Source organism: Diceros bicornis, chromosome 1 (genome assembly GCF_020826845.1).
Source record: "Diceros bicornis minor isolate mBicDic1 chromosome 1, mDicBic1.mat.cur, whole genome shotgun sequence".
NCBI classification, from domain to species: Eukaryota; Metazoa; Chordata; class Mammalia; order Perissodactyla; family Rhinocerotidae; genus Diceros; species Diceros bicornis.
In genome coordinates, this window is record NC_080740.1 from 89,462,997 (window position 1) to 89,487,106 (window position 24,110).

The 24,110-nt window shown below is 39.3% G+C and overlaps 1 long non-coding RNA gene and 1 other non-coding gene across 3 annotated transcripts in view; one reads left to right on the forward strand and one right to left on the reverse strand.

Moving 5' to 3' along the window:
* Positions 1 to 262: 262 nt before the first annotated feature.
* Positions 263 to 24,110, reverse strand: part of LOC131409112 (uncharacterized) — a 49,746-nt gene continuing 25,898 nt past the window's right edge. The window contains exon 4 of one of the 2 annotated variants that reach the window (XR_009220851.1): positions 263 to 2,212. This is a non-coding gene — a long non-coding RNA (uncharacterized LOC131409112). Of the gene's footprint in view, positions 2,213 to 21,765; positions 23,506 to 24,110 lie in introns of those variants that run through there. The other variant, XR_009220850.1, reaches the window with a different exon arrangement.
* Positions 14,860 to 14,966, forward strand: LOC131410417 (U6 spliceosomal RNA). Its single transcript, XR_009221239.1, has one exon. It is a non-coding gene; the product is annotated as a U6 spliceosomal RNA (small nuclear RNA).

Consider the following 24,110-nt stretch of genomic DNA (forward strand, 5'->3'; position numbering starts at 1 on the left):
CCTTGTGCTAGGCACAAATTATTACATGACATCTAAAGAAAGATTCATATAAGAACAAATTAATAAATTGGACTTCACTAAAATTAATGTACTCTGCTCTTTGAAAAACACTATTAAGAGAAGGAAAAGACAGCCACAGATAGAGAAAAAATATTTGTAAAGTTTATCTCTGAATAAAGAACTTTAATGCAGAATACATGTGTACTAAAAATAAACACAACTCAATAAGAAGAAGATAAACAATTCAATTTTTTAAATGGGCGTAAGATTTCTATGCACTTTGCCAAAATGATATATGGATAGCAAATAAGCACATGAAAAGGTGCTTACCAACATTTGTCATTAGGGGAATAACAAAATTAAAACTATACCTACTAGAATGAATAAAATTAAAAAGACTGACCGTGCAAAAAGTTGGGAAGGCAGTAGAGGAACTTGTAGACATGTAAAAGGGTAAAAATTATTTGAAAAACATTTTAGCAGTTTCTTAAAAAGTTAAATATCTACCACATGATCCAGCCATTCCACTCCAAGGTATTTAACAATGAGACAAGAAAGCATATGTTCATACAACTCAAATACAAATGCTTATTTATCTCAGTCCTGACTACCAACCAAAAACCTAGAGCCATATAGACACTCAATAAATTCTGGATGGATGAAGATACCAATGGATGGATCAAAAGAGAAGTAGACTCATGGAAATAAGAACAGGTTATGGATGAGAACGAGGATAAATGGACAGATAGAAAGGTGAATAGATACGAGGACAAATGGATGGTGAGATAGAGAAATGAATGGACAAAATCAAATGTACAAAAGGATGAAGATGAATAGATGAATGAGAGATGGACAGGAGAAATGGATGGATGAATGAATAGACAGATGCATTAGATGGATGGATGGACAAACAGATAGTTCATAAGCACTTCAAGGGCAGATCGTTTCTTATATCTCTGTTTCTCCAGTGCCCACAAAAGGACCGGGCATAAGGTGTTAGATGCTCAATACACATTTTTTGAAGGAATGAATGAATGATTGAGGTACTGGCTTATTGTGGAAAAAGTTTTGGACTAAGAGACAGAGGACTTGACTTCCAGCTCTATCTGTATCCTCAAGTTGTCTATATAAACATGAGTGACTTAACCAAACATCTTCAATTTACTCTGTAAAACAGGTAGGCTCAATCAAATGACTTGTAAAGTCTTTTTCAAGCATTCTTTGGTTCCCTGACTTGAAGCTGCCCAAATCTAAAATAAGGCTATGGGATGGGAGGGGGGGCCACATTTGAGCAAATGTGTGTTTACTTACAACTTGCCCTAATGCAGAGCGGATCCCAGATCTCTGCCAGCGGTGAGGGAAAAGAGTTAACACGCTCCAGACGAGATTCTGTCAAACTGCCTGGCTGAAAGCCTGTGGTAGAAATGAAAGACAGGCTGATAGTAGAGCCTGAGTGGTAATTAGGAACGAAACACGAACTTCTGCGAGGCTGCACCCACTCCAAGCTGAAAGGAAGAAAGGAAGGAAGGGCCAGGCTACACAAAGCCGTCCCAGGGTCCTTGGCTGCTGGCCAAATACACCCTTTATCCAGAAGGACAGTTGTTTGTTCACAGAGCACGTGGTCTGTCCTGCCAGAGTTGCACCTGGACTCCTGGCATGCTCTGGAGTAATCGCTGTACTGAGAACTCATCTATCATCAGTTATAGACGGATATGTGCCATAGACAGAGACCGTCTATATATCACCTCCTCACTTCTCCCAACACCCCTGGGAGGCAGGAATGATGATCTTCACTTCATGGAGAAGGGAAATGTAGCCAGTAAGTAGCAGATTGAGGATTTGAACCCAGGGCACTTGGCTGCCTGTCTGTGGACAGCTGCCTTGGAACTGGTCAGGTAACAATCGGAGACTTCAGACTTCATTTATTTATTTATTTTTTCCCCAGCTTGAGTCTTTTTTTTTTTTTTTGAGGAAGATTGGCCCTGAGCTAACATCTGTTGCCAATCTTCCTCTTTTTCTTTTTTTCTCCCTAAAGCCCCAGTACATAGTTGTATATCCTAGCTGTAGGTCCTTCTAGATCTTCTATGTGGGACGCCGCCTCCGCATGGCTTGATGAGCAGTGAGTACGTCTGCGTCCAGGATCCAAACTGGCGAACCCCGCGCTGCCGAAGCGGAGCACATGAACTTAACTGCTGCGCCACTGGGCCGGCTCCTGGTTTTTTTATTTAGATGTAAGTGACATATAACATTATATTAGTTTCAGGTGTACAACATAATAATTTGATATTTGTATACTTTGAAAAATCATCACCACAGTAAGTCTAGTTAACATCTCTCACCATACATAGCTACAAAGAAATTTTTCTTGTGATGAGAACTTTTAAGATCTACTCTCTTAGCAACTTCCAAATATGCAATACAGTACTGTTAACTATAGCGCCATGCTGTACATTACATCCCTAGGACTTATATAATTTTACAACTGGAAGTCTCCTTTTGACCACCTTCACTCATTTTGCTCACCCCCCACACACATCTGCCTCTGACAACCACCAATCTGTTCTCTGCATCTATGAACTTGGTTTTTTGTTTTTGCTTTTTGTTTTTGGATTCCACACATAAGTGAGATCATATGGTATTGGATTTTCTGACTTATTTAACTTAGCATAATTCCCTCAAGGTCCATCGATGTTGTTGCAAATGGCAAGATTTCACTCTTTTTATGGCTGAATAATATTCCATTGTGTGTGTGTGTGTATATATATATATATATATACACAAAAGTATATATGTATATATGTATGTGTATATATATGTATATACACACAAAGTATACAAAGTATACAATGTGGTGTATACATATATATATACACACATGTATTTGTGTGTATATATATATACATACAATGTGGTGTATATATATATACATATATCACAGTTTTTTTAATCCATTCATCCATCGATGGACACTTAGGCTGTTTCCATACCTTTGGCTATTGTAAATAACGCTGCAATGAACATGAACATGCAGATATCTTCTTGAGTTAGTGTTTTCATTTCCTTTGGATAAATATCCAGAAGTGGAATTGCTAGACCAGAGACGTCAGACTTCACGCCACAGCAAACTGCAGCGACAGCTGCTGGAGCTGTCCTGATCCCTCTGCAATGTGCTTCCACACTGATTCAAGCCCACGCTGCTGGACCATCGCTCCCATCTCATAGATGGGGACCTGAGACTCAGACTGACAGGTGAAGTGATCCAGCCGTGGTCACACAACCTGCAAATGGTGGGACTGGGATTCCACCCCTAGGAAGTGGAGTCCCAAGCCAGGGCTCTTAACCAGTGAATTATTCTGACTCCACATGGTAATGGTAGTGGACATCTGTGGATTTTCCCTAAACATCCATTCTTCCTTCCGCTGGTGACCTCATCTGAATTTTCTTTGGGGAAACACACCCACCACTCATCACCTCAATCTACGTGATTTGGGTGAAACTGATATGCCCTGGGGAGCAGAGGAGGAACACAAGATGGAACAGGCCCCAAGGTTTTGAACTGGCAGAAGAGCAACTGTAGTTCATCCTAGGCTCCGCTGAGCTGCAGGACCCAGACCCTCGTGTTCTGCAGCCACTTGTGCCCTTGAGAAATAAACACAGCTGCCAGAAAGCAAGAGGTTTTCCGCATATATACACAGATGGAAAAGGAACTCGAGGTGCTTTGAGACGCAAAGTATTTGAAAAAAATGTCAGCACGTACACAGAGCACGGAAGAAGGAGACAATCCAATGCACAGACACAATTAGGCTTCAGAAAAGGAATAAAGGCTGAACGCACAGACCAGCCCCAACCCACTGGATGCACTGTGTTCCATCTGCGGCCTTGGCTCCACCGCCCTCTAGTGGTCTGACAGGCAGATTTTAACTGAATTCCAAGTGCAGGAAGAGGGTAAAACTGTTCTCCAATGAGGGAGGATCACAGGGCTTGGAGCCTGAGAAACACCAGATCCCCTCAGCCACTGGCCTCTCCCTTGCACTTCTGCAACAGGCTCCTCGCTGGTATTCATAAAAATAATAACCTACTGAATGCTGACTGCAGGCACTGTGCTAACCGCCGACACACATATTTCACTGAATTCTTACAAGATCCTTTGGAATTGGGTAGTATCCCATTTACAGATGAGGAAACTGAGGCTCACGCAGGTTAGGAAACTTAGCAACACCACATGGCTAACTACAAGTGGAAAAGAGGAGTGACTGCTAACGGGTACAAATGTTTTTCAGGGAGAGGATAATAAAACATTCTAAAATTGACTGTAGTGATGGTCGTACAACTCTATGAACTTACAAAAACCCACTAAATTGTATGGCATGTGTATCATTCTCCTATTGCTGCTATAACAAATTACCACTAACAGTGGCTTCAAACAACACCAATTTATTCTTTTACAGTCTAGAGGTCAAAAACCTAAAATCAAGGTGTTGGCAGGCCTGTGTTCCCTCTGGAAGCCCAGCGGAGAATCTATTTCCTTGCCTTTTTCAGCTTGTTGAGGCTGGCTGCATTCCTGAGCTCTTGGCCCCCTCCTGCGTCTTCCAAGTGTGTCACTTAAACCACCAGTTCCACCAACACATTTCCTTTTTCTCTCTCTCATTCTCCTGCCTCCCCCTTATGAGGACCCTTGTTATTACACTGATCCACCTGGATAATCCAGGATAATCCTTTCATCTCCAGATTCTTAATTTAATCACACATCCAAAGCCATTTTTACCAGGTAGGGTAACATATTCATAGTTTCTGGAGATTAGAACATAGACATCTTTGGGGGCCATTATTCAGCCTACACAGTATGTGCATAACAAGCTGTTATTTATTTTTTTAAATGAAGGGGAGTGTCTTCTGAATTAAGACCTGAATGCTGAGAAGGACATGGTCTGGGAAGATCAGATCTGGGGAAATTTCAATGGGAAGCCACCGTGTGTTGTCAGCAAGGGAGAGACGCGATCTGACTTACTCTTTTATGAAACCGCTATCACCCTGTGTAGTCACCATCTCCACACCAGGCTGTGGGTTCCTGGAGCAGAGACTAGCTCATCTTCACATCTGTGCACTTACTGCCCAGCCCAGGCCTGGCACAGGGTAGGTGTTGAGGGACTCAAATGAATGAATCTTCTTGCCCTTCAGGTGTTATTTCCCTTCAGTTGACCAAGCCAAACCTTATCTCTTCTCTGGTTTCTTCCCATCAGCACCATGACAACTTGGCCACAAAGCTCTGGACAAATCATGTTGATGGTGAACAATCTTCTAAGACTCCCAAGCCTTTACATCTGTGTGATTGGTAAGCCACATCTAGACTAGGCTGAACCTAAACAGTGGGGATCTGGGACCCACGTGCAGGGCATAACCCAGTGGAAGAACATGGCCTTCAAACTAATACACTGACCGGGTGACCCTGGGCAAGTTCCCTAACCTCCCTGAACCTCGGTTTTCATCTGTAAAATGGGTCCAGGTACAGTAGTCTGATATTTCCTCTCTCTCGTACAATGCCCAGCTCTCAGAGGAAGCTCAGACATCACGTCAATCTAACAACAATTCCTTTCTACAAAGAGGGCAACAGGGCCTCCCCTCTACTACGTGTTGAACACAGCACTTCAGCCGCCATCTGGGAGATGCAGTCCATCATAAAGGTTCAATAATCACAGGCCTGATCATCTTCAACCTGAACTCCATGGTGGTATCTCCTTTCAGGAGAGAAACTTTTCTCCAAGTTGACTTCAATCCCCACTCTGGGTACAGTTGATGACCAGGTACAAACCGGCCTGCGCCCAGCCCAGATCTCCTGTGGTCCCCAAGGACATCCTGAGACGTTTTGGCAGATTCCTTGCTGCATCTGCACCACTGCCTGACCTGTGTGCTAGTAACCTAACCAAGAAGGTAAAAGGAAATGGGAGTTTAACAACTTGTTCTTGGCAAATCCATGGGGGCTCCAGTGATCCCTGACGGCATTCCAGCCAGGGCAAGTTGTGACTTTGTTGCTATGACACTACTGGTCCAGGGGGCATGTTTTCACACTCTGCCTGCTTCTCCTAACGGGGGAAATACTGAGATGCTGGATGACTTGAAGTTCAACAGCTGTGGCTCCATGTCAGCAACAATTTCAAACATGTAAACTATTAGTAAACTTGCAATCATGGGTTGAATACTTCTCAATTTAGTGTCCCTAACGTTAAAAAAGGGACTTAGCTCTATCAATGGGTGTTAAGAAATAAGTGTTAAATATTCATTGTCTCCAAATCCCACTCCATCCTCCCCCTTCTTTGCATAAAATGTGATGAGTTTAGGAGACGGGGAAAGCCTCCTAAGGTAAGGTTTATATTGCACACAGATATGGTATTAACACCTACATGACAATAATAGCTATTTATTGAACATCCACGATGTGCCAGGCATTTGGCATACACCAATTCATTTAACCCTCAGAAGCTGTACTGTTATTATGGACGTTATACAGATAAGCAAACTGCAGCTCATGGGGGTGAAGTAATTTGACCAAAGTCTCCCCATTAGTGATGAGAGAACAAGGATTTGAACCCAAGCGTACCCACCGTCTCCCTACTCATCAAGCCACACTGCCAATCAGTCCAAACTGACATTACCCAGAGCCTGACACCCTCCCTCCCTTCTCTCCCCAACCCCATCTCACATGCACCTGACCATCTTCTCCACATCCCAGGACACTGCCACCACCTCGGCTTTGCTCCAAGCTGCAGCACCCCTTCTCACATGTCCTCTGCCCTGTATTCACATCCTCTGTATTCAGACTTGCACTGAGCCCATCTCCTCTCCATCCATCCTTTCCCAGCAGCCTCAGCTAACAAGAGCTTTACCCTCCTCCTACTCCTGTTTTCCCCATCGGTTTGCACAGTTCTGACTTATGCTCCACTGTTCACATGCACACATATCCATCATGGGCCCAAACAGACCACAAGCAGAAAGCAGATCTAATATTTCTCCTCTGAACCTCCCACCATGCCCAGGGTGTGATGGATAATCTCCTCCCCTCACAGTATCTACTCCTGGAATGATTAACGCAGCTCACTCAGCTCTGGCGTTCAGAACCGAGAAAGCTGACAGACTGACGACATGTCTCTGCAGCCAGCCCCTGTGTTCTCATTAGAAGCTGCTCCTCACGGGGAAGGGATGTAGTAAGCATCTCCCGTGTGCCAGGTGCTGTGCTAGACACTTCACAAATACTTTATCTCATTTGATTCTCCTAAGAACTTCTCCCAAGGAGAAGAGGATTCATCATCCCCACTTTATGGATGAGAACAGTGGGTCAGGTCAATCACTGCTGGAGCCAGGGTTCAAATCTGGTTCTGCTCAAGTACCAAGCCAGCCTTATTTCCACTGCACCAGTGTCAGGGGGAGAAAAGAAGGCAGGCCCTTACCTACATATAGGTATTTCTGAGTGTGCAATGCACTTCCATATGTACGATCTCTACTCCTCTCCTTAAAGATACGGCTTACCTTTTAATTCTGTCTATGGGCTTTTTTCCTTCCCAAGAAAGTAGACATTTTATGGTCCCTTTTGTAACTAAAATCCTTAGGGAGCAGAATACATCTTGAACAGAAAAGGGCTTAAGAGTGTATCCACTCCATACCTGGTCATTCTAAACTGAGCCCACCCACACATCACATCCCAACTAGCTCATAACACACACACACACTTTTCTCTAGCAACTCCCAGAATTGGCCTCTTCCTGATTCCTCTTCTGATACTCCATACTACAGTCTCCTGTTGAGGACAACTTAGCCTGTTTTTGGCTGAGCCTGCTCCTTGGAACTAACTGCTTCTGGCTCATTGGATATAACTGCCTCTGTTCAAGACTCTCTGCTGTAACCTCGCCTTCACCCACACAAGGCCCTCTGCCAGGACCCCAGCTGCACAGCCTCATCCCCACACAGGTTAGGGTGAGGGAAATAATCCAAAAGGCACACACATACATCTCACACTTAATATTTGGCATGATAAACAGGCTCTTCCTTCCCTTATCTAGGCTAAAACGATACTTGGGACTCAGCAAAAGTCTAGAAACAAAAACAAAAATAAAGGAACAGGGTGCACTAGACACCTTCTGTTCTTTGGATGATACTATAATCTTAACTATTTCTCAGCCTTGTTTGTAATGCCAGTCAACAGAACAAGATGGCAACAGCACAGCCTTTCTCAGCCTTTCCGTGTCAGCTCAAGTCTAGCCCCTGGCTGACCTCACCATCCCTTCCAGCTTACTAGCATTTAGAGGAGAAACGGTAGGATACGCCTGGGCTAACCAATAAATGTCCAAATGTGACTCTGGAGAAACTAGAGAACTAAACAAACCATACAGTTTTGCGTCTGAATCACAGTATGTCACTTCCCTGGCAGAGCCCCAAGCTCAAAACCCTCCTTCGTGGCTGCTCTCTAGGGCTGGATATCAAGACATCTAGGACCGTGTAGCCAAGAAGAAGGTGATGGAGGATGACTCTGACAGTCAACTGAGGCTGCCACACCTGGGGCTTTCTTCACTGATGTATTAATAATTTCCCTGTTGCTACAATTGCTCTTTTAGTTAAAAGTAATGAATCTCTTCTTGTTTAAGTAATAAGTGGCAAGATCTGCTACTTTTGCTTTTCATACATCCAAAGAAATTAAAAGAATCCATATTGAGGGGGCTGGCCCAGTGGCGTAAGCGGTTAACTTCGCGTGTTCTGCTTCGGCAGCCCAGGGTTCGCAGGTTCAGATCCCGGGCGCAGGCCTACTCATGGCTCATCAAGCCATGCTGAGGCAGTGTCCCACATAGAAGAGCTACAACTCTACAACTATGATACACAACTATCTACTTGGGCTTTGGGGAGAAAAAAGAACAAGGGGAAGATTGGCAACAGATGTTAGTGCAGGGCCAATCTTCCTCAAAAAAAAAAAGAAGAAGAAGAAGAACCCATATTGACAGAGCGGGGTGTTAATAGATCAAATAATACCTAGACCAAACTCTCTGCATTTGGTCACAGTGCCAAGGGGCATACATACAGAAATGGAGCAGCAGCAGCCATTAGAATGGCGGATAACTGCAAAAGCAAGAACCAGTACATCCAAGTTTACTCTCACTGACCTTTCACAGAAACCATAAGAACAAGTGCCCTCAGGCATCTGAACAGCAGCATCCTGCTGACACAAATGGGTGGCAAGCTGGTTTGCAATACTCCTCAGGGAAAGTGGGAGGGTGCTGTTCTTGGGGAAGGAGCAAAGTCAATACTCTGAGCCTGGAGACCTGGTTCCATCTCTCACTAACCTAGGCCAATGGTCAACTTCTCAGAGTTATGGTTTACTCCTCTGTAAAATGAGAATGGCAATACTTGCGGAGACAGAGTAGCCCGTCGCAATAGAAGGCATATGGTCCTTCACACAAAGTGGATCTGAATATCGTCACTTACTGAGTAACTTTGAGTTACTTAATTTCCCTGAAGCCATAAAATGGTGGTAATAACCCAGTCTGAGAGAGATCTGTTGTGACAACTGGGTAGCAGCTTATATAAAGTGCTTATTACAATACTGGGCACAAAAGGCATGCCCAATAAATACAAAAGGTCTATTAACACTTACTGGGTTTTTGCTTACATTTTGCCTACAATATTGCTTACAATGGTATTGAGTACTTTGCATGATTTATCTTGTCATATTTGATTTGTCTATCCCGCAAAAGATTTTTATGACAATAAAACAAACTAATGTATATTTTTATATGCAAATGTGAGTAGCACTGGGAAAGTCCTGAAAGGATACACACCAAAATGGAATGATTATCTCATAGAGCTATGATTATGGATGATTTTTGTTTTATTTTTGCCTACCTGCCTTTTCAGACTTTTCTTTTTTACCTGCCTCTACAAACTTCTCCTATTTTTTTTTGTTTTTGGTTTTGTCTTCTTTTTTATGCCAAAATACATTAAAAAATTATATTGTTCATATGTAACAACCTTCTACATGAGCCATTTCTTTTGGAGGTAAGAGCTAACAAAAGCTTTGCCTTCTCTGAGGAGCTGGTGTGTGTTTTTCTTTTTAATTATGAGAGTTAGCTAACTGACTTATCCCCCTCTTCACTTAAGGGAGCTCAGAGTCAAATTTTTAGTTCAATCATTCACTTAGGCCTTTACTCTTTTCATATTTCTCTTCAATTTCTCCACCTACCCCAGTCTTAACTTTCTATTCTAATTTATATTTGTCTTATCCTGATTTTGTATTTCTTATTTATATTTTACTACTTTTTTTCAGTGTTTGTCATAAGCTACCACAAACCTTTTACAGAATGAGGCCAGGTACATACACACACACATATAAATTACTGATTTATTTGTAGCCCACGCACTTCATTTCACATTTTATGCATTGCACAGAGTTCTTGGTTACAACATTAATGATAGAATTATAGTATTCTTTAAACTCTATTTCTGAGATTTAAAAAAAATGCAAAACCACAAAATCTCCCTTTAACAACATAATTTTAAAACTCCTAGAATTGGGTCACTTTTATTAAATGCTCAATTCTCAAAATTATATATACATGTATATAATTTTGAAATATATATAATATATAATATATATTTAGATTTTTATATATACAGTTTTTTTAATTTTAAAAACTCCACACTCATCCCTACCTTTCCCTACCCACTCCTACTGAATTTTGATATATCCAAGCAATAGCAAGCCCAACAAAGTCACTCGTAAGGAAAGAGGTTAGAGGCACTAACAAAACCACTCTCTCAAAGCCCTGGGATAGAATTTCAAGAGGTCCTCAACCAGAACCTAATGCTGCAGCCACTCAGCCCACAGTAACTCTATGCCACCATTCTCAAATGAGGGGCCTCCCTCAGGCTGGGGAAATAGGAAGCCCGCAATTTCCTGCTGCTGGAAAAGATGCCGAGGCAGTCAATTTACAAATACTTTAGGTGCCCACCAACTCCAAGAGAACAGAGCAAACTAATTACACAAAGGAAGGCCTCTGCCAGGGCCTCCTCTCCCCATGTCAGGTCCTCCTACCAGGAATCATTAGGAAGCCCAAACAGCTTCACAGTTCCTGCTTCCCGCCTGCTGTCATATCTGCCATCTTGATCATCAAAGACAAACACCAGCAGAGGCCTTTTGGGGTGCCAAGCCATGCTAAGCTCAAGGACTCACACTACACCTCTCCAGCTTATCTCCTACGGAAATTGATATAGAGAAACCAATAACTGATGTTAATAATAAGAATGTAAATTCATTAAGTATTTGCCTATATTAACTCATTTAATATGCTTAATAACCCTATAGGATAGGTACAATAATTACTTTATTTTACAGAGAACATTGAGGCACAAAGAGGTCACAAGCCAGTAGGTGGCAGAGGAGGATCTGAACGCAGGCAGGTTAACTTAAGAGCCTATGCTCTGAGCCCCTATTCTATACTCCCTGGAAAAACAGTAACAGCAGTTACCATTTGTTGAGAATCCCTTATGAATCAGGTGGATTATACATTATTGAATGCCAATGACAACCCAGCAAGGCAGGTTTTTAAAAAAATTTTAATTGCAAACAAATTTGCTTTTTTCCATGTACTGTTCTTTGAGATTTTAAACATGCATGCATTATTGTAACCACCACCACAGACAGGACATAGAACAATTCCAACAGGGAAAAGAATTCCCTTGTGGCTGACCCTTTGTATTCAAACCCCCAACCCTAACTCCTGGCAACCACTGATCTGGTCTCTGTTCCTGTATTTTTTCCTTTTCCAGATTGTCATATAAATGGAATATGTATTATGTAACCTTTTGAGACAGGGTTCTTTCACTTAACATACTCATCTGAAATTCATCTATGTTGTTGTGTGCATCAGGAGTTCATTCCTCTTTATTGCTGAGGAGTATTCCACTGTGTGGAAGTGCCACAATTTGTTTATCCATCCACCTATCAACATTTGGGTGGTTTCCAGTTTTTGATGATTATTACTTATATTGCTATAAACACACATAGAAACACATACACAGATCTTTGTGTAAACATAAGTTTTCATTACTCTAGGATAAATCCCTAGAAGTGGAATTGCTAGGTCATCTGGTAAATGCATGTTTAGCTTGTTTAAGAAGCTGACAAGCTATTTTTCAAAGTGGCAGTACCCTTTTGCATTCCCACCAGAAATATATGAGAGTTTCAGCTATTCTGCAAGCTCATTGGCACTTGGTATTGTATTTTTTAATTCAGCCATTCTAATGGATATGGAATGACATTTCATTGTGGTTTTAATTATTACTAATGATGTTGAGCATCTTTTCAGTTGCTTATTTGCCATCCTTATAGCCTCTGTGTTGAAAAGTCTGTTCAAATCTTTAGCCCATTTAAAAAATTTGTTTGGTTAAATTTTGTTGAGTCTTGAGAGTTCTTTATATATTTTAAATACTAATACTTTCTCTTATGTGTGATTTGTAAATATTTTCTCCCCATATGGTGCTGGCTTTCAATTCTCTTAACAGTGTTCTTTGTAAAGCAAAAGTTTTTCATTTTCATTAGGTCCAATATATCAACATTTTCTTCATGGACCAAGCTTGTGTTGTCATACCTAGGAAATATTTGCCAAACCCAACAGGAAAAAGATTTTCTCCTATGTTTCCTTCTAAGAGCTTTATGGTTTTATGTTTTACACTTAGGTCTACCATCCAATGGGAGTTAATTTTTGTATGCAACATGAGGTGTAGGTTGAGGTTCACTTTTTTGCATGTGGCTATTCCAGCACCATTTGTTAAAAAGACTGTCGTTTGTCCACTGAATTGCTACTGCGCTTTTGTCAAAAATCAGTTGACCCTCTTTATGAGGGTCTACTTCTAGATTTTATATAGTGTATATATGTATTTCTAGATTTTATAGTGTATATGTCTGCATGTACATTTGTCTATATGTCTATCCTTTCGCCAATATCACACAGTCTTGACAGCTGTTATCTTTGCAGTATGTCTTAAAATCAGGCAGTGAAAGTCCTTCAATTCTTTTCTTTTTCAAAATTGTTTTGGCTTTCTAGTTCCTTTCCACATAAATTTTAGAATCAGCTATATCTACAAAGAAGCTGCCTTAGTCCAGACAAGTTGCTACAACTGACTATCACAGACTGGGTGGCTTATAAACAACAGAAATTTATTTCTCTCGATTCTGAAGTCTGGGAGGTCCAAGATCAAGCCACCTTCATATTTGGTGTCTGATGAGAGCCTGCTTCCTATTTCATAGATGGCTGTCTTCTTGCTGTGTCCTCATATGGCAGAAGGGGTGAGGGAGCTCTCTGGGGCCTATTTTGTTGTTGTTAGTGCTGCTGAGTCCATTACAACTCCTAACAACCCTGTGTGCAGCAGAGCAGAACCCTGCCTGGTCTTTTTGTGCCATCCTCTCACCTTTTGGCGCTATATCAGAGAATGATCTGCTGCTATTTCTAGGGTTTTCATGGCCAATTTTTTTGAAAGTCGGTGGCCAGTTCCTTATTCCTAGTCTGTCTTAGGTGACCCTGGTGGGATCTGAAATATCAGTGGCATAGCTTTCAGCATCACAGCAACATGCAGCAACACGTAGCCAACACAGTATAACAACCAACAGACAGGTGCTGTGGTTCCTTGAGTGGGAAGCAAACATGGGCCTTGGCACTCTCCGAATCTTAACCACTAGACCACCTGGGCTGGCTGCAGGGTCTCTTTTATAAGGGCACTAATCCCATTCATAAAGGCTCCACACTAATGACCTAATCACTTCCCAAAGGCCACACTTCCAAATACTATCACATTGGGGATTAGGTTTCAACACATGAATTTTGGGGGGACATAAACATTCAGTCTCTAGAAGTAGCTTTCTGGGATTTTGATTGGGATTGCATTAAATCTTTAGGTCAATTTAGGGAGAATTAACAATATTGAGTCTTCCAATCCATGAACACAATATGTCTCTATATTTATTTAGGTCTTAATTAGTGTTTTGGTAAGGCATTAATTTTAACCTCATTACATAAATAAATAGGTTACTTAACTAAGGTCACACCTTGCAGTGGAGCCAGCATTCTGAAATAAGTTCCATCTGCCTCCAAAACCATAATTCCTTCCACTAAACCACACTGCCTCGCAAATAGAATTTTTTTACCAAAATTTTATTTCATTAGCTCACTGAAATAATATATGATTTCCTCCTAAGCTATTATTCCTTTAGCTGTCTTTTTATCAATATTAGGATTATGATTAAGATTAAAGTAGAAAAATACTTATAGTATGCTAAGTAAAAAAACGCAGGATACAAAATTATATCTACTCTATGATTCCAATTACATCAAAAAATACATATATAGAAAAAATATATTAAAATGTTTAATGATTCTGAGCTACAGACCTATGGATGATAGTTAATTTCTTCTTTATATCTGTCAGCATATCTAGACATTCTATAATGAGCAAATATTACATCTATTACTTAAAGTAACATATGAAGACATGTTTACTAAACAAAATTCACACAAGAGTAAGATATTACACTTACCTTTCAACCTTTCAACCTCCATTCCACTCTACGCTCCCAATGTATTAAGTTTAATGTATATTCTTCAAGAACTTTTTTTATTCACGTAGTTTTAGTATTCTTTGTCTAAATGAGAACACATCACATACACTGATTTGCTACTTGCTTTTCTCATTCAGTTACGTCAAAAGTCAAAGTATGGTTTTTACTGAATGCTTATCTCTTTCGCACCATCATAAAGTGGAAAATTTTAAGTCAAACGATTGTAAGTCTGGGATCATCTGTAAAAATTTCATCTTAAAATTTTTTGGGTGCTCACTTCGGCAGCACATATACTAAAATTGGAAAGATACGGAGAAGATTAGCATGGCCCCTGCGCAAGGATGACACGCAAATTCATAAAGCGTTCCATATTTTTCAATGAAGAATACGATACTGGAAATGAAAAATTCACTAGAGGGACTCAAAGGCAGAGTAGAGGATACAGAAGAACAGATCTGCAAGCTGGACAAAAGACTAGAAGAAATTACCCAAGCTGAACAGGTAAAAGAGAAAAGAATTAAAAAGAGTGAGGACAGTCTAAGGGACCTCTGGGACAACATCAAGCACACTCACATCGGTGTTATAGGTGTCCCGGAAGGAGAAGAGTGAGACAAAGGGGCAGAGAATCTATTTCAAGAAATAATAGACGAAAACTTCCCTAACCTAAGGAAGGAAACAGACATCCAGGTACAGGAAGCACAGAGAGCCCCAAACAAGATAAACCCAAAGAGGCCCACACCAAGACACATCATAACCAAAATGTCCAGAATTAAAGATAAAGAGAGAATCCTAAAAGCCACAAGAGAAAGACAAGTTACATACACAGGAAGCCCCATAAGGCTATCAGCTGACTTCTCAGCAGAAAGCTTACAGGCTAGAAGAGAGTGGCACGATATATTTAAAGTGCTAAAAGGAAAAAACTTACAGCCAAGAATATTCTACCCAGCAAGGTTATCATTCAAAATGGAAGAAGAGATCAAAAATTTCCCAGACAAGCAAAAATTAAAGGAGTTTGTCACCAAGAAACCAGTGCTACAAGAAATGTTAACGGGACTAATATAAGGGGAAAAGAGAAAACCACAAATAGGAAAAATTATCTATTTCCATGATAAGAGGGTAATGGATACAAATGCACAAAAAAGAGGTTAGATATGATATCAAAAACACAAAATGAGGGAGGAGGGGAGTTAAAGAGTAGAGCTTTCAGACAGAGGTCAAACTAAAGAGACCATCAATTCTGTATAGAAGGAGAAAGGAACAGAGAAGGACTACTAAAACATTGAGGAAAAAAAAAACTTAAAAAATGGAAGTAAGTACATACTTATCAATAGCTACTTTAAACGTCAATGGACTAAATGCTCCAATTAAAAGGCATAGGGTGGCTGACTGGATAAAACAACTAGACCCATATATATGCTGCATACAAGAGACACACTTCAGAACTAAAGACACTCACAAACTGAAAGTGAAGGGATGGAAAAAGATACTCCACGCAAATGGCAATGACAAGAAAGCTGGGGTAGGAATACTCATATCACACAAAATGGACTTTAAAACAAAAACTGTAAAAATAGACAAAGAAGGGCATTACATAATGATCAAGGGAACAATCCAACAAGAGGATATAACACTTGTAAATATCTACGCACCCAATGTAGGAGCACCTAAATATATAAAGCAATTATTAACAGACATAAAAAGAGAAATAAACAGTAACACAATAATACTAGGGGACTTTAACATTCCACTTACACCAACGGATACATCATCCAAACAGAAGATCAATATGGAAACATTGGCCTTAAATGACACACTAGAACAGATGGACCTAGTAGATATCCACAGAGCATTCCATCCAAAAACTGAAGAATACACGTTCTTTTCAAATGCACATGGAACATTCTCCAGGATTGATCACATATTTGGCCACAAAACAAGTCTCCATAAATTTAAGAAGATTGAAATAATACCAAGCACCTTTTCTGACCACAACGGTATGAAACTGGAAATCAACTATAGGAAGAAAATCAGAAAAGCCACAAATATGTGGAGATTAAACAAAATGCTACTGAACAACGACTGGGTCAATGAAGAAATCAAAGAAGAAATCAAAAAATACGTGGAGACAAATGAAAATGAAAATACGACATGCCAGAATTTATGGGATACAGCAAAAGTGGTTCTAAGAGGGACGTTTACAGTCCTATCTCAACAAACAAGATACAGGCCTATCTCAACAAACAAGAAAAATCTCAAACAAACAATCTAACAATGCACCTAAAGGAACTGGAAAAAGAAGAACAAACAAAGCCCCAAATCAGTAGAAGAAGGGAAATAATAAAAATCAGAGCAGAGATAAATGAAATAGAGACCAAAAGAACAATAGAAAAAATTAATAAAACCAAGAGCTGGTTCTTTGAAAAGATAAACAAAATTGACAAACCTTCAGCTTGACTCACCAAGAAAAAAAGAGAGAAGGCACAAATAAGTAAAATCAGAAGTGAAAGAGGAGAAATTACAACAGACACCTCATAAATACAAAAGATTATAAGAGAATACTATAAAAAGCTATATGCCAACCAAGTCGACAATCTGGAAGAAATGGATAAATCTTAGAATCATACAACCTTCCAAAACTGGATGAAGAAGAAATAGAGAATTTGAATAGACCAATCACCAGTAAGGAGATTGAAACAGTAATCAAAAACCTCCTCCAAAATAAAAGCCAGACGGCTTCCCTGGTGAATTCTACCAAACATTCAAAGAAGACTTAATACCTATCCTTCTCAAACTCTTCCAAAAAATTGAGGAGGGGGGGAAGCTCCCTAACTCATTCTACGAAGCCAACATTACCCTGAAACCAAAACCAGACAAGGACAACAACAAAAAAAGAAAATTACAGGCCAACATCACTGATGAACCTCGATGCAAAAATCCTCAACAAAATACTAGCAAATCGCATACAACAATACATTAAAAAGATTATACACCATGATCAAGTGGGATTTATTCCAGGTATGCAGGGATGGTTCAACATTCGCAAATCAATCAACGTAATACACCACATTAATAAAATGAAGAATAAAAATCACATGATCATCTCAATAGATGCTGAGAAAGCATTTGACAAGATACAGCATCCATTTATGATAAAAACTCTGAATAAAATGGGTATAGAAGGAAAGTACCTCAACATAATAAAGGCCATATATGACAAATCCACGGCTAATATCATCCTCAATGGTGAAAAACTGAAAGCTATCCCTCTAAGAACAGGAACCAGACAAGGATGCCCACTCTCACCACTCCTATTTAACATAGTACTGGAAGTCCTAGCCAGAGCAATCAGGCAAGAAAAAGAAATAAAAGGGATCCAAATTGGAAAGGAAGAAGTGAAACTGTCACTATTTGCAGATGACATGATTTTATATATAGAAAACCCTAAAGAATCCACCAGAAAACTTTTAGAAGTAATAAACGAATACGGTAAAGTTGCAGGATACAAAATCAACATACAAAAGTCAGTTGCATTTCTGTACACTAACAACGAAGTAGCAGAAAGAGAAATTCAGAATACCATCCCATTTATAACTGCAACACAAAGAATAAAATACCTAGGAATAAACTTAACCAAAGAGGTGAAAGATCTGTACACCGAAAACTATAAAACATTGCTGAAAGAAATTGAAGAAGACACAAAGAAATGGAAAGATATTCCATGCTCTTGGATTGGAAGAATTAACATAGTTAAGATGTCCATACTTCCTAAAGCAATCTATAGATTCAATGCAATCCCTATCAAAGTTCCAACAACCTTTTTCACAGAAATAGAACAAAGAATCCTAAAATTTATATGGAACAACAAAAGACCCCGAATAGCTAAAGGAATCCTGAGAAAAAAGAACAAAGCTGGAGGTATCACACTCCCTGATTTCAAAATATACTACAAAGCTATAGTAACCAAAACAGCATGGTACTGGCACAAAAACAGACACACAGATCAATGGAATAGAATCGAAAGCCTAGAAATAAACCCACACATCTATGGACAGCTAATCTTTGACAAAGGAGCCAAGAACATACAATGGAGAAAATAAAGTCTCTTCAACAAATGGTGTTGGGAAAACTGGATAGCCACATGCAAAAAAATGAAAGTAGACCCTTACCTTACACCATACACAAAAATTAACTCCAAATGGATTAAAGACTTGAATGTAAGACCTGAAACTATGAAAATTCTAGAAGAAAACATAGGCAGTACGCTCTTTGACATCGGTCTTAGCAACATATTTTCAAGCACCATGTCTGACCGGGCAAGAGAAACAATAGAAAAAATAAACAAATGGGACTACATCAAACTAAAAAGCTTCTGCACAGCAAAGGAAACCATCAACAAAACGAAAAGACAACCTAACAATTGGGAGAAGATATTTGCAAACCATACATCTGATAAGGGCTTAATCTCCAAAATATATAAAGAACTCATGCATCTCAACAACAAAAAAACTACCAACCCAATTAAAAAATGGGCAAAAGACCTGAACAGACATTTCTCCAAAGAAGATATACAGATGGCCAACAGACACATGAAAAGATGTTCAAAATCATTAACTATCAGGGAAATGCAAATCAAAACTACAATGAGATATCACCTCACGCCCATCAGAATGGCTATAATTAACAAGACAGGAAACAACATGTGTTGGAGAGGACGTGGAGAGAAGGGAACTCTCATAACACTACTGGTGGGCGTCCAAACTGGTGCAGCCACTATGGAAAACAGTATGGAGATTCCTCAAAAAAATCAAGGAAAGAACTACCATATGATCCAGCTATTCCACTGCTGGGTATTTGTCCAAAGAACTTGAAAACACCGATGCGTAAAGATACACGCACCCCTGTGTTCACTGCAGCGTTATTCACAATAGCCAAGACTTGGAAGCAACCTAAGTGCCCATAAAGGGACGAATGGATAAAGAAGATGTGGTATATATGCACAATGGAATACTACTCAGCCATAAGAAAGGATGAAATCCAGCCATTTGTGACAACATGGATGGACATTGAGGGTATTATGCTAAGTGAAATAAGTCAGAGGGAGAAGGTCAAATACCGTATGATTTCCTTCATTAAGTAGTAGATAATAATAACAATAAACAAACACACAGAGACAGAGATTGGATTGGTGGTTACCAGAGGGGAAGGGGGGAGGGAGGAGGGTGAAAGGGATAATTCAGCACATGGGTGTGGTGATGGGTTGTAATTAGTATTTGGGTGGTGAACATGATGTAATCCATGCAGAAATAGAAGTATAATGATGTACACCTGAAATTTATACAATGTTATAAACCAATGTTACTGCAATAAACAAAAAATTTTAAAAAAAAATTTTTGGAAGCAGCATAATCTTTTTTTTTTAGATACAATTCATATACCATAAAATTCACCATTTTAAAGTATACAATAAGTGCTTTTAATATATTCACAAAGTTGTGCAACCATCACTTCTATCTAATTTCAGAACATTTTCAGAAATCACCCAACAAGTAACTGCTTACCCATCAGCAGTCACTCCCCATTCCCCCCTCCCAGCAACCACTATTCTACTTTCTGTCTCTGTGGATTTGCCTTATCTGGACATTTCATATAAATGGAATCATAATATGTGGCATTCTTTCACTTAACATAATGTTTTCAAAGTTCATCAATGTTGTAGCATGTATCAGTACTTCATTCCTTTCTACAGCTAAGTAATATTCCATTGTATGGCTCTACCACATTTTGTTTATCCATTCATTAGTTGACGGAAGTTTGAGTTGTTTTCACTTTTTGACTATTATAAATCCTACTATGAGCATGCATTTTTCTGGGGACATATGTATTCAATTGCAGATTTGCAAATATTTTCTCCCATTCTGTGGATTCTCTTTTCACTTTCTTTATAGTGTCCTCTAAAGCACCAAAATCTGCTGCAATTGGTTTTTCTGGATATTATACCCTCATCAGATATAAATGAACTCCAATGTATCTAATTTTTCTTTAGTTATTTGTGCTTTTAGTGTCATATCTAAAAAAACTATTGCCTAATCCAAGGTCATGAAGATATTTTCTTCTAAGAGCTATATAGTTTTACCTCTTACATTTAGGTCTTTGATCCATTTTGAGTTAATTTTTGTGTATGGTGTGAGGTAGGGGTACAAATTCATTCTTTTGCACATAAATATCCAGTAAACACACACACAAAAAAAACAGTTATATTGGCAATGAACAATGAGAAAATAAAAATTTTTTAAAATATTATTATAAAAGCTCCCCAACAGCGCCGGCTCCGTGGCTTAGCGGTTAAGTGCGCACGCTCTGATGCTGGCGGCCCGGGTTCGGATCCCGGGCACGCCCCAAGGCACCACTTCTCCGTCCAACCCGAGGCCGAATCCCACGTACAGCAACTAGAAGGATGTGAACCTATGACATACAACTATCTACTGGGGCTTTGGGGGGAAAAAATGAATAAATAAAATCTTAAAAAAAAAAAAAAAAAAAAGCTCCCCAACATGAAATAACTAGGTATAAACTAACAAAACATGGATAGGATAAAACTACAAAAGGCTGACGAAATAAGTCAAAAAACCTACATAAATAGAGAGACATACTGTGTTTGTGAATTGGAAAACTGAACATAGTAAAGATATCAATTCTTCCAAAATTTACCTATAAATTTAATAGAATTCCAATCAAAATCCCAGCAGGATTTTTTGTAGCTATAGACAAGGGATTCTAAAATTTATATGAAAAGGCAAAGGAACTAGAAAAGACAAAATAATTTTAAAAAACAAGTATACAACTGGAAGAATCACACTACCCAATTTAAAAACTTAAGATTTAGCTACAGTAATCAAGACAGAATGGTATTGGCAAAGGTGTACACACAGACAGAATCACACAATACATGGCCTTCTTTCACCTAGCATAACATTTTCAGAAGTAGACCCACACTAATATGGCCAGCTGATTTTTGACAAAGATACAAAGGCAATTAAATATGAAAGGATAGTTTTTTCAACAAATGGTATTGGATATCCATATGCAAAAAAGAATATCAACCTAAAGCTTATACTAAATTAATGCAAAATGGATCATAGATCTAAAACTATAAAACTTTCAGAATAAAACACAGGAGAAAATCTTCATGATGTGGGATTAGGCAAATAATTATTGGAGATGACTCCAAAAACACAATTCACAAAAGAAAAAGTTGACAAATTGGACTTCACTAAAATTAAAAGTAGGGGCCGGTCCGGTGGCATAATGGTTGGTTAAGTTCGCGCACTTCACTTTGGCGGCCAAGGTTTTGCAGGTTCGGATCCCCGGTGCGGACCTATGCACCGCTTATCAAGCCACGCTGTGGCAAGGGTCCCACATGTAAAGTAGAGGAAAATGGGCACAGTTGTTAGCCCAGGGCCAATCTTCCTCAGCAAAAAGAAGAGGATTGGCAACAGTTGTTAGCTCAGGGCTAATCTTCCTCACCCCAAAAAAAAAAAATTAAAAGTATTTGCCTTGCAAAAATACCATTTAAAAACGATGGGGCTGGCCCGGTGGCATAGCAGTTGGTTAAGTTTGCACACTCCACTTCGGCAGGCTGGGGTTCGCAGGTTCGGATCCCAGGGGTGGACTTTGCACCGCTTGTCAAGCCAGGCTGTGACGGCGTCCCATATAAAGTAGAGGAAGATGGGTGCGGATGTTAGCCCAGGGCTAATCTTCCTCAGCAAAAAGAAGAGGATTGGCAACAGATGTTAGCTCAGGGCTAATCTTCCTCACAAAATAATAAATAAATGAAATAAATAAAAATGAAAACACAAGCTACAGACTGGGAGAAAAATATTTGCAAATAACACACTCAAAAAGGTTGGATTTATACCCAGAATATATAAAGAACTCTCAAAACTCAACAATAAGAAAACAACCCAATTTAAAAATGGGCAAAAGATTTGAACACACACTTCACTGTATAGGATATACAAATGGAAAATAAGCACATGAAAAGATACTCAACATCATAAGCCATTAAGGGAAATGTGATTTAAAAACATGACATCATACCATTGCATACCTATTCAAATGGCTAAAATTTAAAAAAATGATAATTCCAAGTGCTGACAAGGATGCAGAGCAAGTCAAACTCTCATACATTGCTAGTGGGAATACAAAATGGTACAGCCACTTTAGAAAACAGTTTGGCAGTTTCTTATAAATTTAAAAATATTCTTACCACATGACCCAGCAATCCCACTCCTGGGTATTTACCCTGGAGAAATGAAAACTAATGTTCACACAAAAAAACTTATGGCAACTCTACTCATAATTGCCAAAACTGAAAACAACCCAAATGTCCTTCAATTAGACAAATGGATAAACTAGTACATCCATCCAGTGGAATACTACTCAGCATGTATCAATAGTACCTGGATGAATCTCAAAGCTCATCTCAAAAGGTTCAAACTGTATGATTCCATTTATATGACATATGTAATAAGACAAATTACTGACGGATATCAATTCAGTGGTTTCCAGGATGGCACCAGCTGAAGTTGTCACTATAAAGAGGTCCACAGTGGAGTGTTCTGGGGTAGGTGGTAGTTTCCTAGGGCTTCCATAAAAAAGTATCATAAACTGGATGTGTTAAAGCAAACAAAATTTATTCTCTACAGTTCTGGAGGTTAGAAGTCTGAAATCAAGGTATTGGCAGAGCAATGCTCCTTCCAAAACCTCTAGAAGAGGAACTTCCTTGTCTCTTCCAGCTTCTAGTAGCCCCCTCCTTACATTCCTTGGCTTTGGCAGTATAACTCCCATCTTTGCCTGTGTCTTCACACAGCCTTCTCCCTGTGTTTTCCTCTCTCTTCACATGGCGTTTTCCTGTTCTTTAAAAGACATCAGTCATATTGGATTAGAGCCCATTCTAATAGCCTCATTTTAACTTCACTACATCTCCAAAGACTCTATTTCCAAATAAGGGCACATTCACAAGTACTGGAAGTTAGGACTTCAACATATCTCTTGGGGGGATACAATTCAAACCATAAGAGAGCGATAGAATTGTTCTGATTCTGATTACAATGGTGGTTACAGGAATCTATTCATGTATTAAAACTCATAGAACTGTTCATTTTTTCAAAGCCATTCTACTATAAATTTTAAAACAAAGCAAAAAAGGAGAAGCACTGACATAGGGATGTCAACTTTTATTTTACCAAGTAAGGACACTTAAAAAATATAAACTGCTACCATTTACTATCCTTATCATTTTGTTGAAGAAAGGATTGTTGAATACCAAAAAGTAAGAACAACATAACCTCAGAATAACATCAGTCTGTTAAATACAATAACTTTAAATATAAATTCATTACAAACAAAAAAGCATTACTGGCCAAATACATAATGAAAAAACTGAAAGAATTGAGGGGAGAAATAGACAACTCAACAGTAATAGTTGGAGACTTGAATACTCCACTTTGAATAATAGAAC